This window comes from Manis javanica, chromosome 10, assembly GCF_040802235.1.
Source record: "Manis javanica isolate MJ-LG chromosome 10, MJ_LKY, whole genome shotgun sequence".
Lineage (NCBI taxonomy): Eukaryota > Metazoa > Chordata > Mammalia > Pholidota > Manidae > Manis > Manis javanica.
This window is the reverse complement of record NC_133165.1, coordinates 80,617,331-80,628,171: the sequence shown is the minus strand read 5'-3', so window position 1 is coordinate 80,628,171 and position 10,841 is coordinate 80,617,331.

Sequence of the window (10,841 nt, the reverse complement as noted above, 5' to 3'; positions counted from 1 at the left end):
AAAAAATTTTCCATGAGAATCATTTCTCATAAGAACTGAGAGTAGGTAGAATGATGGATACCAGAAGATGGTGGCGGAGGAAATGGGGAGATCTTGTTAAAGGATGTAATACATAATGTACTTAAGTAACATATTATATACCTTAAATTTACACAATGTTCTGCATAAATTATGTCTCAATAAAAAGTAACCATGAAGATATAAAAATTATAAAAATATATGCACCCAACATCAGAGCACCTAAATATCTGAAGTAAATATTAACAGAACTGAAAGAAGAAATAGAAATACAAAAATAATAGGAGACCTCAATAAACAAATTCAACAATGATAAAGTAACCAATCACAAATTCAGTAAGGAAACAGAGGACCTGAACAATACCATAGACTAAATGGAGCTACCAGACATATACAGAACATTCCACCCAATAGCAGCAGAATATACAGTCCCCTCAGTTATATATAACCAATTCTCCAGGACAGATCTAGCATGAGGCTACAAATCTTAAATTTAAGAAGACTGAAATCATATCAAGTATCTTTTGTGACACACAATTTATGAAATTAGAAATTAATATCAGTATTGGATGAAAGATGGTGGCATGAGAGGAGAGACAGAGGCTTCCTCCTAAAACTGTATACTATTAGAAAATATAGTTGGTGCAACTAATCCTGAGAGAGCAACAGTAAAGAGGACTGCGCCAGACTGCACACACCTGGAGAAAAGAGCAGACCTCAGTGAACGGGGTAACGTACCAGAGCTGTGGCCCAGCGGGACCTGAGCTCTTCCTCCACCACAGCTCACTGGGAGGAAAAGAAAAGGAACAGTGAGGGAGTGGAAGGCCTGGCACTGCTGAATACCTAGCTCCAGAGATCTGCTCTGGGAGCACAGACCTATGTTTCATGGTGCTTTCATGATTCTTGTTTGATTGTGGGGTTGAGAAGCTAATACAGGCAGAATTCCTGGAGGGACTGAGATTCCAGCCGCTTGTGGAAAGCAGGGATCCATATCCGGCTGCTCTGGGACAAAGCTTCTACCTATGTGCCCGGCCCACTGGCTCAGGTAGTGGAAGCAGGCACAGCATCAGAGAAGGAGGAAATAGCTCTTTCCTCCCCCCAGGCACCAATACTGCTCCCCTGTGACCCCGACATTGCTTCAGGGGCTGAGCAGCTCCAGATTAGAGCTTCTAGACACAAGAGGGTGCCATATACAAATATGAAATTCCAAAGGAACCTGGTTCAGAGTAAAATTATTAATACAACTCCAGAGAAAGATTTAAATGACATGGACCTTGTGATTCTTCCTAAAAGGGAGTTCAAGGTCCAGTCATTGAAGACCACGATGGATGGTATTAAAAGAAGGTTGGATACAGTGGAGGAGACGATAAATGACATAGAAACTAGAGAAGAGGAATACAGAGAAGCTGAGGCACAGAGAGAAAAAAGGATCTCTAAGAATGAAAGAATATTGAGACAACTGTGTGATCAATCCAAGCAGAATAATATTCGTATTATAGGGATACCAGAAGGAGAAGAGAGAGAGAAAGAAATAGAAAGAGTCTTTGTGGAGGTAGTTGCTGAAAACTTCCCCAATCTGGGGAAGGAGATAGTCTCTCAGGCCATGGAGGTGCACAGATCTCCCAACACAACAGACCCAAGGAAGACAACAACAAGACATATAATGATAAAATTGGCAAAGATCAAGGATAAGGACAAACAATTAAAAGCAGACAGAGAGAGAAATAAGATCACATACAAAGGAAAGCCCATCAGGCTATCATCAAACTTCTCAGCAGAAACCATACAGGTCAGAAAGGAGTGGCATGATGTATTTAATGCAACGAAGCAGAAAGGCCTGGAACTAAGATTATTTTATCCAGCAAGATTATCATTTAAATTTGAAGGGGGGATTAAACAATTTCCAGATAAGCAAAAGCTGAGAGAATTTACCTCCCACAAACCATCTCTACACTCTATTTTGGAGGGACTGCTATAGATGGAAGTGTTCCTAAGGTTTAATAGCTTGTCACCAGAGGAAATAAAACCACAGTAAAGAAAGTAGAACAGCTAATTACTAAGCAAATGCAAAATTAAAATAACTATCCCCAAGTCAATCAAAGGATAAACAAAGAATACAGAATATGATACCTAATATATAAAGAATGGAGGAGGAAGAAAAAGGAAGAGAAACAGAAAAGAACCTTTAGATTGTCTTTGTAACAGCATATTAAGTGAGTTAAGTTAAACTCTTAATAGTAAGGAAATTAACCTTGAACCTTTGGTAACCCAGAATGTAAAGCCTGCAATGTCAATAACTACATATCTTTCAATAATCACCTAAATGAAAATGGACTGAATGCACCAATCAAAAGACATGGAGTCACTGAATGGATTAAAAAAACAAGACCCATCTATATGCTGCTTACAAGAGACTCACCTCAAACCCAAAGAGATGCACAGACTAAAAGTCAAGGGATGGTAAAAGATATTCCATGCAAACAACAGGGATAAAAAAGCAGGAGTTGCAGAACTAGTATCAGACAAAATAGACTTCAAAAACAAAGAAAGTAACAAGAGATAAAGAAGGACCCCACATAATGATAAATTGGTCAATCCAACAAGAGAATATAACCATTATAAATATATATGCATCCAATACAGGAGCACGAGAATATGTGAAACATATACACACAGAATTAAAGGAGGAAATAGAATGCATTCATTTTAGGAGACTTCAACACACCATTCACTCCAAAGGACAGATCCACCAGACAGAAAATGAGTAAGAACACAGAGGCACTGAACAACACACTAAAAGAGATGGACCTAATAGACATCTATAGAACTCTACATCCAAAAGCAACAGGATACACATTCTTCTCAAGTGCACATGGAACATTCTCCAGAATAGACCATACTAGGCCACAAAAAGAGCCTCAGTAAATTCAAAAAGATTGAAATTCTACCAACCAACTTTTCAGACCACAAAGGTATAAAACTAGAAAAAATTGTACGAGGAAAGCAAAAAGGCTCACAAACACATGGAGGCTTAACAACATACTCCTAAATAATCAGTGGATCAATGACCAAATTAAAATAAAGATCAAGAAATATATGGAAACAAATGACAACAACACAAAGCCCCAACTTCTGTGGGATGCAGAGAAAGCAGTCTTAACAGGAAAGTATACAGCAATCCAGGCATATTTAAAGGAGGAACAATCCCAAATGAATAGTCTAAAGTCACAATTATCAAAATTGATAAAAGAAGAACAAATGAGGCCGAAAGTCAGCAGAAGGAGGGACATAATAAAGATCAGAGAAGAAATAAATAAAATTAAGAAGAATAAAACAATAGAAAAAATCAATAAAACCAAGACATGGTTCTTTGAGATAATAAACAAAATAGTCTCTAGCCAGACTTATTAAGAGAAAAAGAGAATCAATACACATCAACAGAATAAGAAACAAGAAAGGAAAAATCATGACAGACCTGATAGAAATACAAAGAATTATTAGAGAATACTATGAAAACCTATATGCCAACAAGCTGGAAAACCTAGTAGAAATGGACAACTTCCTAGAAAAATACAACCTTCCAAGACTGACCAAGGAAGAAACACAAAATCTAAACAGACCAATTACCAGCAATGAAATTGAAGCAGTAAACAAAAAACTAACCAAGAACAAAACTCCCGGGAAAGATGGATTTACCTCAGAATTTTATCAGACATACAAAGAAGACATAATACCTATTCTCCTTAAAGTTTTCAAAAAATAGAAGAGGAGGGAATACTCCCAAACCCATTCTATGAAATCAACATCACCCTAATACCAAAACCAGGCAAGGACCCCACCAAAAAAGAAAATTACAGACCAATATCCCTGATAAACGTAGATGCAAAAATACTCAACAAAATATTAGCAAACTGAATTCAAAAATACATCAAAAGAATCATACACCATGACCAACTGAGATTCATCCCAGGGATGCAAGGATGGTACAACATTCGGAAATCTATCAACATCATCCACCACATCAACAAAAAGAAAGACAAAAACCACATGATCATCTCCATAGATGCTGAAAAAGCATTTGACAAAGTTCAACATCCTTTCATGATAAAAACTCTCAACAAAATGGGTATAGAGGGCAAGTACCTCAACATAATAAAGGCCATATATGATAAACCCACAGCCAACATCATCCTAAACAATGAGAAGCTGAAAGCTTTTCCTCTGAGATCGGGAACAAGACAGGGATGCCCACTTCTCCCACTGTTATTCATCATAGTACTGGAAGTCCTAGCCATGACAATCAGACAAAACAAAGAAATACAAGGAATCCAGATTGGTAAAGAAGAAGTTAAACTGTCACTATTTGCAGATGACATGATATTGTACATAAAATCCCCTAAAGACTCCACTCCAAAACTACTAGAACTAATATTGGATTCAGCAAAGTTGCAGGATATAAAATTAATACACAGAAATCTGTGTCTTTCCTATACACTAACAGTGAACTAATAGAAAGAGAAATCAGGAAAACAATTCCATTCACCACTCTATAAAAAGAATAAAATACATAGGAATAAACCTAACCAAAGAAGTGAAAGACCTATACCCTGAAAACTATAAGACACTCTTAAGAGAAATTAAAGAGGACACTAACAAATGGAAACTCATCCCATGCTCTTGGCTGGGAAGAATTAATATCATCAAAATGGCCATCCTGCCCAAAGCAATATACAGATTTGATGAAATCCCTATCAAATTACGAACAGCATTCTTCAATGAACTGGAACAAATAGTTCAAAAATTCATATGGAAACACCAAAGACCCCGAATACCCAAAGCAATCCTGAGAAGGAAGAATAAAGTTGGGGGGATCTTGCTCCCCAACTTCAAGCTCTACTGCAAAGCCACAGTAATCAAGACAATTTGGTACTGGCACAAGGACAGAGCCACAGAACAGTGGAACAGAATAGAGATTCCAGACATTAACCCAAACATATATGGTCAATTAATATATTATAAAGGAGCCATGGACATACAATGGGGAAATGACGGTCTCTGCAACAGTTGGTGCTGGCAAAACTGGACAGCTACATGTAAGAGAATGAAACTGGATCACTGTCTAACCCCATACATGAAAAAAAATTCAAAATGGATCAAAGACCTGAATGTAAGTCATGAAACCATAAAACTCTTAGAAAAAAACATGGGCAAAAATCTCTTGAACATAAACAGGAGTGACTTCTTCATGAACATATCTCCCCAGGCAAGGGAAACAAAAGCAAAAATGAACAAGTGGGACTATACCAAGCTGAAAAGCTTCTGTACAGCAAAGGACACCATCAATAGAACAAAAAGGTACCCTACAGTATGGGAGAATATATTCATAAATGACAGATATGATAAAGGCTTGACATCTAAAATATATAAAGAGCTCATGCACCTCAACAAACAAAAAGCAAATAATCCAATTAAAAAATGGGCAGAGGAGCTGAACAGACATTTCTCCAAAGAAGAAGTTCAGATGGCCAACAGACACATGAAATGATATTCCACGTCGCAAGTCATCAGAGAAATTCAAATTAAAACCAGAATGAGATATCACCTCACACCAGTAAAGATAACCACCATCCAAAAGACAAACAACAACAAATGTTGTCAAGGTTGTTGAGAAAGGGGAACCCTCCTATACTCCTGGTGAGAATGTAAATTAGTTCAACCATTGTGGAAAGCAATATGGAGGTTCCTCAAAGAGCTCAAAATAGAAATACCATTTGACCCAGGAATTCCACTTCTAGGAATTTACCCTAAGAATACAGGAGCCCAGTTTGAAAAAGACAGATGCACCCCTATGTTTATCGCAGCACTATTTACAATAGTCAAGAAATGGAAGCAACCTAAGTGTCCATCAATAGATGAATGGATAAAGATGTGGTACATACACACAAAGGAATACTATTCAGCCATAAGAAGAAAACAGTCCTACCATTTGCAACAACATGGATGGAGCTAGAGGGTATTATGCTCAGTGAAATAAGCCAGGTGGAGAAAGACAAGTGCCTAATGGTTTCCCTCATTTGTGGAGTATAACAACGAAGCAAAACTGAAGGGACAAAACAGCAGCAGAATCACAGAACCCAAGAATGGACTAACAGTTACCAAAGGGAAAGGGACTGGGGTGGAATGGGTGGGAAGGGAGGGATTAGCATGGGGAAAAAGAAAGGGGGCATTATGATTAGCATGTATAATGTGGGGGTGGGGCACGGGTAGGGCTGTACAACACAGACAAGTAGTGATTTTACAGAATCTTACTATACTGATGGACAGTTACTTTAATGGGGTTTGTCGGGTGACTTGGTAATAGGGGACACCTAGTAAACATAATGTTGTTCATGTAATTGTAGATTAATGATATCAAAAATATAATAATAGTAAAATAATTAATAAATTAATAGATAGATAGATAGATAGATAGATAGATAGATAGATAGATAGATAGATAGATAATGAGGACATCTGTGGTAGACAGTATGACTCTTCAAAGATATCCATGGCCTAATCCTTGGAATCTGTGAATGTTACCTTTATATGCAAAGGGGGTTTTTAGGATATGATTAAGTGAAAGTGTTGTGAAATGAGATTATTTTGGATTATCCTGGTAGGCCCAAAGTAATCACAAAGGTTTTTATAAAAGGGAGGCAGAAGGGTCAGAGCCAGAGTATGAAATGTAACAATGGAAGCAGAAGCTGAAGTGATGTGAAGAAGGAGCCTTCAGCCAAGGAATACAAGTGGCCTCCAGGAACTAGAAAAAGGCAAGGAAACAAATTCTGCCCTAGAGACTCCAGTACGAACACAACCCTGATGATGCCCATTTTAGACTCAACCTCAAAAACTGTAAGATAATGAATTTATATTAAGTTACTAAAAAAAGAAATTAATATCAGAAGAAAATTTCAAAAATCCACAAATATGTGGAAATTTTAAAAGTATTCCTGAGCAACCAATATTTTAAACATTAGGGTAGTTAAAGCTTTAGGTGCCCTAAAGCTTTTTTATACAGTTAAAAATTAATAGTCTAAATGGAAATAGTATTGAATTATACAAATATTAATTCTTTCTATTTCTATTTGAATTCCTTTTTGATGAGTGAATATTCTTGAATTTCAATTCTTTTATATTTGTTAAGATATTGTTATGGTTCAGAATATAGGTTACGTTGGTGAATTATCCATGTGCACTTAAGAAGAATATGTGTTCTGTTTCTCTTAAGTGTGATCCCTGAAGATCCTTTTGGAAAAGATAATTGTTAGTGCTATTTCAGCTTTTATGTTTCTTCTAATTCTCTCTGTACATGTTCTTTCAATTCCAGAAAAAAGGCTTTTGAAATATTCTGCTTAATTGGGTATTTGTTTATTTTACAACCTTCCACTTTTAATATGGCTGTACATTTTTATTTCAAAGTGATGCCTGGTATAGTATATAGTTTGACCTTGAATTTTATCTAATATGACAATCTCTGCACATTTGGATTATACCTACCACCTGATTGCTTGCTTTTTATTTTTCCTGTCTGTTCACAATCATTACAATGTCTAAAATGAAAAAGACAAGAAATTATCATGTGTTGCTGAGGATTTGGACCTAGAAATTTCATATACTACTAGTGTGAGAGAACTAATTAATTAGTACTATGATTTGGAGATATGTTCTGGCACCTATTATCATTAAACATACACATTTGATACAATAATATCACTCCTAAGTGAATAACAGTAAAGCAAAGGAATATGTATGTATGTCCATGAAATGAAGTGTACAAAAATGTGCTTAACCGCACTGATTATAATATCCCCAAACTGGAATCACCCTTATGATGTTGAGTAATAAAATGAATAAATTTATATAATTCCATACCTTGTGGAAGTGAGGGGCTGAGGTCTGGACTTATGATAAAATGGTGGTTGAGCACAGTGAACCCAGGCCCTGATTTCTTGATAAAGAGAATGACAACTTTGGGTTTAACAAGGCCCCTGCATGTTTTGAAAATGAAATATCAGTAGTTGAGTATGGCAGTGATTAATTAATACATGAATACTAATTAGTTCTATCTTAATAAAGTCCATGGATGAACTATACGATCAGCAGAACAAAATAAATAACCTTCAATTCTCATAATCATTGAAATAGATTATCTTAAGAACTAAATATTAGACATCTGAGGAGGACTGAACTGAGTAGACCATGTAAGTATGTCCTGTAGCAGAAATCATCAGATGACCCCTACTATTTAGATAATGTAGAGAGAAGAGGACATGGCAAGAATCTGATACTATTATGCTTGCAGTTCCTAACTCTGAGGACATGACCCACAAGTGCTAGTTCATCTTTTCTTTCATCTCTTTGTCTATTTGTGCCAAAGTTAACTTCATTGTACATTCATTAGTGGTTTGAACAGAATCACAAAGACATTTTTATTTGTTCATTTAATTGATCCCTGGGCACTTAAGCCGAGGAAACCGATAAAGCACATCCCATTACTATTAGTGAAAACTTATGGAGCATTTCTTTGCACATTACGGTCGCACCATCTTTACTTCCACAGCCCCGGGGAGTTGCTAGAAGTTATTTTCCCTTGTGAATTCTTTCAGTCACAGATATCAGGGAAATATTATTTAATAGTTTAACTAGAGATAGTAGCTCTCAGCAGCCTCCACGTAGACTTGGTGATGAGGAGAGCGAAGGGTGCCCCTCTTGGTGCCATTGCACATCCCCCTGCATTTACAGGCACTCTGCCTGGAAGAGCCTGTGGGCCTTAAAAATATGACAAAGTTAATTCAAAATTATAGCCTATAGCAACCAGTGTTTCTCAGACCCAAAGAGGAACTTTGGGCTCAATTTCTAAAATTGATGGGAGCCACCAGAAAGTAAGTGTGTACTGTTTGTTATTTATGTGCCTGATGGTTTTGGAGGTGAAACTATGGAAATTGTGCAAAAGCAGTCCGTGGGTAAAGGCAATGAGGTTAAATATTTCTGCTAGAAAATATGAGTCCAAGAAGTATCTTCATGTTCAGAGAGGATTTGAAAATTAATCTCTGAACTGCCACTTTGGTCTATATAACATGATAATGTGTCTGAACATGACCTTTGAGCAGCGCTCTTGGAAGACATAAGACCAGCTATGTACATGCTAGAATGGTATAATGAAAGGGGCCAAAAAAGGTATCAAAAAAATGTATCTCCCTTGTTCATAGACTCTTAGAATATCAAGGTTATAAATAACTTTAAAAGGAAGTAAAACAACAGCAGACTCACAGACTCCACGAAGGGAAGGCGGGTAGAGAGTACGGGGAGCGAGGGAGGGGAAAAGGGGATTAAGGAGTATTATAGTCAGCACACATAACATAGGGGGGCACGGGGAAGGCAGTATAGCACAAAGAAGATAAGTAGTGACTCTACAGCATCTGACTACACTGATGGACAGTGACTGCAATGGAGTGTGTGGAGGAACTTTATAATATGGGTGAGGGTAGTAACCACAATATTACTGTGATAGCTTCCTAAGAATGTATGTCAATGACACTTTAATAATAATAAAAAAAGAAAGAACTTTAAAGGGGAAGCTCCCCATTTATAATTACCTGCTAAATAGTTATTTAACTTATCCTTGATCATATCCAGCCCATCCAGAGGACTGCATCAGTCCCAAAAGAGTCCATAGTAGTTCCTGTCATGTGCATTAGTTAGAATGTTAGAATACTTTCTAGTACTTGGACCATCTGCTATTGTTCTTTTACTGGAGCATTCAGTCAAATAACTCACATAAAAATGTGAACATGTACATTATTTTATTAATTTAAAACATTTTAAAGTCAAGGAAACATAAAGATGATGATTTTGTAGTGAAATGACCATTTAGAAAAAAAATTATATGCCTCACTTTTATGAAAAATACCAATGAAACAATTATCAATTAGCATTATCTTCTCAGTAAAATATATTTAAAGTAAAATCCAAAATTATAATGCTTAAATTTCAAAGGCTTTGGCTGCAGAGATTCGCACTTACCAATGGTAGGAGTGTACACTAGGGTGTATTTTCTGCAAGACTAGCTTGGCAGTAAGTATGGGAGACTCTTTATTCATTATTTCTCTTTTGAGTAGTTCTTAAATGAGAAATTAATCTGATGAGAATAAAAGGATTTACACACAAGTATAGAACATAAGCAACCTTAATGTTCACTATTAAAACTATTATTTTATCATTTTCCTCCTTACATGTTGGGATATGAAGAGCAAGTAAAATTGTGTATTGTAAGAATATTTAATAATGAGGAAAATATGTCATATGTGCTTTTAAAATAGATAAAGAGAGGTTAGGTGAGGAAAACATCACATTATTTATAAAATTAATTTTATAAAATAAAAATAACTGTGTTACTTAATTAAAAATGTATAAACAGGTTTTAAACAAATATAAGGTAGTAGTAATGATACATAGACATTGTGATTTGATTGCAGATTTTCCTTTCTTTATTATTCTTTTCTATTGGTTCTAAATGAATGTAGTAAATACGTATTTATTTCATTATGGAGGAGTCAAGTAATGTTATTTCCTTTAAAGAGTGAAATAATGGACAATCTCCTAATTTAAAAGTATCCTTGATATCAGGAAGGGAAACAATGATGGCCTAAATCTCTAGTATGAAATATACATTCTTTGGAGTAAAGATTGTCCTCTAAAAGTTATCATTCAAACAATGATGCGAACTTATTTATAAAGCTCAATCCAGCCATTTCCTCTGAATTGAGGACACAGATCATGAATTT